Source organism: Phyllobates terribilis, unplaced genomic scaffold (genome assembly GCF_046119375.1).
Source record: "Phyllobates terribilis strain yellow unplaced genomic scaffold, ASM4611937v1 Scaffold_3910__1_contigs__length_68218, whole genome shotgun sequence".
Taxonomy (NCBI): Eukaryota; Metazoa; Chordata; class Amphibia; order Anura; family Dendrobatidae; genus Phyllobates; species Phyllobates terribilis.
The window spans coordinates 22003-29336 of NW_027366662.1; positions in this window are offsets into that span (position 1 = coordinate 22003).

A 7334-nucleotide genomic window follows, 5' to 3' on the forward strand; every position below is an offset into this window, starting at 1 on the left:
TTGTTCTTCATGTCTTCACTGCCTGAGTGCAAATCTATAATCGGTTCCCACATGAGCTTTGCAGTTGGAAATGACATGATTTTGTCTATATCGTTCCTAGAGAGAGCATTTAGAATGAGTTGCTTCGCCTTTGCTTTCTTCTTGAGAGTAGCATATTCGGTTGGTCCCCATTTGAACGTGTCGGATTCATCTTAGATCTTGTCTTCACCTTTCATAATAATTCTCCAATATTGATAGTATGTTTGTTGGATATAGTTCTTCGGCATGGTTACCCACCATTCTATTTCACTGTCATCTAAGATATGAGGCTTAGTTAAAGATATTCCTAGGTTAAAATCATGTTTATCGTTGCCCATGATTCGGAATATAGAGAGAGTAAGAATCAATGCAAGAGTGACCTGGCTCTCTGATACCAATTGTAGGATCAAGTGGCTCTTCGGCTCGCTTAAAGTGTTTTTAGATATAAACAATGAAAACACAAGTAAGCTAGTCTAATCTCAAAGATTAAGTCTAATAGTTATAGAGCTAAAGAGTTAGAATTACGGAAGTAGAGATTAGCTACAATGTTAATCTTAGTAAAATGATTCATGAAGATTGACTCAACGCAAAGATTTTTCAAGGTGAGAACCCTAATGTTCTATTAAGCTCGGGATAAAACTCACCACTAAACTTATATCTAATCAAGAGAAATTACATTCTCATGCTACTCTTAGCTTAAAGTAACTCTCTCTCACAATACAAGTTGCGTTCAACACACAAGTAATCTCTCTCAATCAAGCTCTAAGGTGTTTTAGACACTAGCTCTCTTCACAACAACTTAAGATCCTAATACCTTTTTCTTTACCTATCTCTTAGACTTAATTGTTTTTCCCTCTCTAGCATGTGAAGCTCTGAAACTCGCATGCCTAACAACACCTCATGCACACTTATATAGTAATTCTATATCTCACGGCATTGAATACAGCCACCTCAGCAATATGTGTGATTACTTTCACTGCGGAAATGCATCAACGACCTCTATCGCTTTGTGATTCTTCACTTAATCGTTTCAACTCATCCACGTTGCCAATCCTCACCTTCAGCGCGTCTCCGATTTGTCCATCTTGGAAATCCCCGTCAATCCACTATCAATAAGTAGAAATCCTAACAAACTCCATGTTGTTTCCATTTCCCTTAAGCTATAGCTTCAACAGCCTTCCCTTCACTTGACCAAATCCTTTATGTTTTTGTGAAGGGCTCCACATAGACTCTCGCTTTTTGCTCTATTGCTTGTATCTTCTCTCTTCTCTAAGAATCGTGATCTACTAGCTTTACAATGACTCTCGCTCGCTTAAAGCTAGTCCTTCCGTCTTCTTATTTCTTCTTTGCAACAATTATTTTGTCTTGGTGAGATTCATCTTTCCCCGCCATACCTTAATCTAGTCTCCTCGTGGACTCAACTAGTCCGCTTGTGTCAAAGCTATACTTATAACTCCTCTAGCTATACCTGGCAAGCTTAGAACACACAAAGGACATCAAATAATTAGATTTGTTATCATTAAATTAAGTGGAATGGTTTAGCTAGTCATTCTAGTATTATATCAGTTTAATTGAATTAAATCATTTCCCCACTTTTTGGTTACTTTTAGTTAATCTTATTAAATACAAAAGAATCGAATACGTGACTCCTTGTGGGATTCGACCCTTTCTTGCCACTTTACTAAGTTAGATTAGTTGGTTAGGCTATATTATTGACTGGGCATAACGACATCTCGTCATCTATCGAGGGAGATTCACCAAGGACTGGAGAAGTATGACAATTTCATCTTGCCTAGTTCTCATGAGCTCAAGCTGAGCTGTGATCCCTGTAAACTTGCGCTCCAGTGTCGTGCACTGAACTTGAATGGCATTCACAACTCGCTTAGAGGAAAGAGGGTCACTAGCAACTGGCACGTGGACTTCTCTCGACTGGGTGCGGGGGGAGGAAGCAGTTGGTGTTGAGACTTAGCAGTTACTGTCTTAGCTACCAACTCAATGACCTTCTTGACCGTTAGAATCTCATCAAATGGCATCTTCTTTACTGGCGTGCACAACCCTTTAGCTTTCAAAATTCCGGTGATAATGTGTAGGAAGGGAAGAGGAGATGAAGTATGAGCACGACCTTCAACCATATGGGAGAACATTATCTGAGTTGTATTGATGATATGGCCGCTTAGAGCTTGCTCCATAAGACAACAATCTCAAATTGTGACCAGGTCCATATTGGTGTTGCGCGGTGTGATGTTCTTGATGATAAAATAATGAAGCAGTCACTTTGAAGCTGATAAAAGCTCGGTCTTGAGGACAGCGGGTAAGGGTTTGTCGAAAGCGGCTTCTTTGATAGCTCTAGAATTGGATGGTCAATTTTTTTTACAGCCACCCAAAGACCACTAAGGTACCGTCGGGTTCGGGCTCTTGACTGATAGCCTTTGCAAGGTCCTTGGCAACGTTGCCAATTTGATAGTGGGTATTTTTCCGGTCATTTAATAGGCAGAAAAACACGTCTAAGAAATATGCAGAGTTCTATAAACTCTAATAACCAATTATCCACAACAACCTTTTAGAGAGTAGTTTAATAGAAACACGAGTCAATTCCACAAGGCGGAAGAAATCTTATGATCAAATTCTAAATTAACATAAGGAACCAAATCAAGGGGTTTTTATGGTTATTGTTTTCTTAAATAAATACTAAATGCCATTTACAAATTGAAAAGATTTAATTGATGGAGAAAAACACTTAGCTAGACACTATTCATTGATAGTTGAGAAGTTGATCGTAGAAACTCAATTCACCCTTAAACATGCAATGTGTTTTTACTTATATCCCAAGGTAACTAAGACCTCAAACTGAGCATAATAGTTCTTTCCTCGTGATTAACCAAAGTGAACGCTAATGATTCAAATCATAGGAAGCAATAATCAAGAAGCACCATAATATGGGCATAAGCGACTAGCCAATATATATCAATTCTCTGCACACTAAATTTGCATACACAACACCAACCTAGCATGTTTGCTTTGGAGTAATAGACTATAACGAATTGTACAATCTATCCTAGCAAAGGAATTTAATCCACATAAACACTAATTGGCCAAATTAGAACAAATACAATCAAACCCTAATCATTCAATTCAAGAAAAGAAACACAAGAACAAGATAAAAGGAAGAAAAATACTCACAACTAGATTCACTGAATGAACTTTAAGATCCAACTAAGTGTAAGAACGCTTAGTTCATGGCAATTTTCATCAAAAACTCCATTATGTAAACTAGTTCTGGATAAAAGCATAGAATAAAAAGTGGGAGATGGGAGATCCTTTTTATACTCATTCCATATCTCACCTAACATCCACAAAAATCTAATAGAAAAATCTAAAAACAATTAAAAGAAAATAACAAGATCAATTCACGACCTACTTGGAAAGGGATTCTCGGTTGAATTAACAACCAAAATTGCCGGTTGCCTAAGATTTACCTGTGACCACTGTCGAGGCCATAACTTTTGATGTTGTAGTAAAAATGCCATAACTTTTGACATCGAACTCTGAGGGTAGAAACTAGACTTCACAATCTAACTTCTAAATTTAGAATCACTTCATTTAGACATCGAAGCTGAGAGAAATATCCATTTGAACCTAGTATAGTGTTCTAAAACTCGCATCCTTGACTCTATCTTCTACTCTCCGTCTTCGGCTTTGGTCTTGATCATTACTTGAACTATTAAAAGCCTTCAAAGCCTTGAAAATCTTCTAGAACCTTCTTAATCACTTGATATTATACATTCCATATAGAATCATCAATGCATCCAAGTATGCACTAATGTATCTCATAACCACACTAAAACTATGCCAAAACTATGCCCGTATACCCATCATAGACGTGTAAATCACACCACTCCATCAAATCACATGAAAGACACGACTAAGAGTGGCTCATCATAACACACTCCACCTCCCACAAAGGAGACAATTTATATTGAGTTGTTATCCATCCCTTTTAGTTCTTCTCCAAAGGGGAGGTGTTCTAAGTCGGTGGAAGGATGCCTTAGAAAACAAGATGCCCAGTCCCTTGCCTTCACGATAGAAGAGGGTGGGGACAAACACACAGCATAAAGAAGTCCAAGACTGAATCTTTCAAATCAAAAGGCAAATATTCCATGATTCCTCTAGATCACAGCCCTACCTTTTCTCATGGATAACTAGTCAGCTGAAATAGGTGTAATCTCCTCTCATAATCATAGAAGAATTCTGGCATCAATAACTATCTCCTACAAAACAAGCCAGTTATGGAAAAGAAATCAACATCTTATATTCTCTTCTGCAACTTCAGAGCTGGGACAAGCTCATCTTTGAGCCCTTCATAGTGAATGAAGATGCAGTGCGCCTGTCTATTTGGGTATGTATTTCATGTCCGTTAAAGAGAATTCTCATGCATATGATATCATTGTGAACTGGGAGGAGAACATGATTTTGATAGCTCGTTCCCTTGGTGTCCAAATTGGGAAGGGTTTCAATGTTCTCGTGAATAAGAGACAATGGCCAAAGGGAAAGGACTTCAAGACTCGAGGGGATAACAATCAAGATCACCTATGGTCGTCCTGTACAAGGTGATCTTATGAAGAGTGACCTAACTCTCGGTATAAAGCTACTAAATAGGTTTCTCATCCTGAACGTTGTTCCTATGCACAAGCATAGGGGTATTGTTCTCCTCAATGACACCATTCTCATGGAGAAAATTATCTCCAACGTCCAACTTGATTTTCCCAGGATTATGTTGGCTCATGTGCAAAACTGTTACCAACACAACACCCATTCCTTGCCATATCCTCATCTAGAGAAGAAAGTTATCACCTTTCCCGGCTACTAACCAGATTTTGTGCTTGAAACGGCTCACTCATCATTCCTTCCCCTCTTCACATACTGAACAGTCTCTCCTACCCCTATTGAGACTCCAAGATTAGACACACCTATTTATCCACTGCACACCCTCCTCCTCCTGCAGATGGTATCTCTCCTAAAATCCTCAAGATATTATTCAAAATTCTTTTTGAGAGTGCCAAGTATATGGGTGGTATTATCACCAAGATTGGTATGCACTAGGCTCAGACCACCGCCAATATAGAGGAGATGATCGGTACCCTCTATCATTGCCACTGGAATTTTCCCGAAGCTTTCAATGAAACACTGAAAGTGAGCTCAGAGTTCCCTTAAACTCTGGCTAAGAGGATCCTTGCTAGGAAAGCCCTCAAGAAGATGAAGATGAAAAGGAAAATGGAGAAGGGTAGTGGCTCTGGAACTGTTAAGGACGTTGAGGTTCAAGAGAAGGACTCTGTTGAGAAGACTGATGAGGCCAAAATGGTCGTTGTGCCTATCAAAGATACCCAACTTAGAAATTTCACTAGTAAAGCGGTAAGAAGGGGTTGAATCCCAAGAGAGCCAGATCGTAAGCTTATTTCTTATGGTGTTACCTAGTAGTAACAATGGGGGGGTTTGTGTATGATTATAGTAACTAAGCAAAAGTAAACTAAAAGCAAAGAATGTTGGGTTGTAACTAATTTGATTATGGAGCTCACTCTATCTAGCATCAGCGCATTTTTTAATCGGAATGTTGATCATTGATTTCTATTAATTAATATTCTGAATTTGGTTAATTTGGTTGTCCTACTCTTTGTTCGTAAATAGCGACTAGTCCAAATAGTCCTAGAAACCCTTATTGTAAGCAATAACCAAGGAAATCCCAAGGTTCAAAAGCGCAACAGCATAAAGATCAAATATATGTAGGCCTATGCAATACCATTGGCAAATAATCGATACTTGACACAGGTTGATAATCTCAACAAAATAAGCACTCGCAAATAGTCTATGAACATTCTGATGGCTACCTAAAAGACAAGATTTTTCAAATCGAATTATCAAGCCTAGCAATATGATGGATAATTAATCAACCTAGTTTGTAACCTAGATAAAATCAAGATCAATCAATAGTCAATAAAGCACAAGAGATCATAAAACAATCCTGAAATTAACTTTAGAATAAAAACATAAGAATTCTCACAAACAAATCCTAAAACAATGGCATCAGCCTTAAGAGTGAACTATAGAGAACTTAGCTAGACATAGCCTTAGAAAGCATTGAGAAATATGGATGAATGATGGAAAACAAATCAGAAAAGATGATAAAGGTGGAAGCTTTCTTGGAGGTTGCTGCTGAATTCTCTAAATAATGTGGCAAAGAATGAAAGATGGAATAAGTCATAAGTCCTCCTTCTAACCTAATTTCTAAAGGCTTATATAGTATCTAATAAAAGGGGAATAAAATAAAGAAAAATAACTCAAAAGATGTGAAAAACTAATCAAAATATCGGATAAAATCTTCAATATGGGTCGTCCGTTTCCGTTGTCACGATCGTGACAGGGCTGTCGCAATCGTGATAGTGCTCTAGTTCTCAGGTCCGTGGTCGGTGTCGATCATGATAGGTAGTCACGATCGTGATAGGTCAACTGAAGCTAAGTCTCGATCGTGATGGATTGTCTCGGTCGTGACAGCTTCAACTGAGGCTGACTCTCGGTCGTGATGACTCCATCTCGGTCGTGACAGCTTCTGCTGAGATGGTCTTCGTCTTCTACAAGCATCGAGGCAGCTCGGCTTCGCCTCTCAGCTTCTCCTTCGGTGTAGGCGTGGTATACTTCCTCTAGCTCCATCTCGGATGCACTAAAAGTGAGTACAACCGGGTTCTCCTTGATAAAACCACAAAATACCGCTTACGAGCATCCCGCTAGTCCATAAGTAAACTCCAACCTAGATTCCGGGAATACCACTCGTAAAGCACCTAAACACCACTATTCCTAATCTAATAGTCGCTAGTTAACACCATATAATAAGCTCCTATCAAACTTCCCGACACTTAAACCTTGCTCGTCCTCGAGTAAGCAAAATAAAGCTCACTCCTCCTAAAAAGCACAAAGGTCTATAGTAAGTGTAGAGACAGCCTACTAGCGACTATACTTCAAACTCCAAGTGTAAAACGAGCACTAACCTAACTCCGATCTATCTTCTTATCTCTCCGAGATGACCTACCCAAATCCCTCCTTATTTCTCCACTTCTTATGTCACCACTCCATACAATGTAAAATCAAACCAAGTGATGTGCAAATAAGGCACAAGTGGACATCCTAATCTCCTCTAAGGGTAAGGGTACATAAGTCATGATAATAAAGATAAAAATCGAGTCTCCCACTCGCTAATACACTTCTTATTCCTCCTCTTCAATTAATGTCCTAAACCACTAAACAATATAAACAATCCATACCTCACA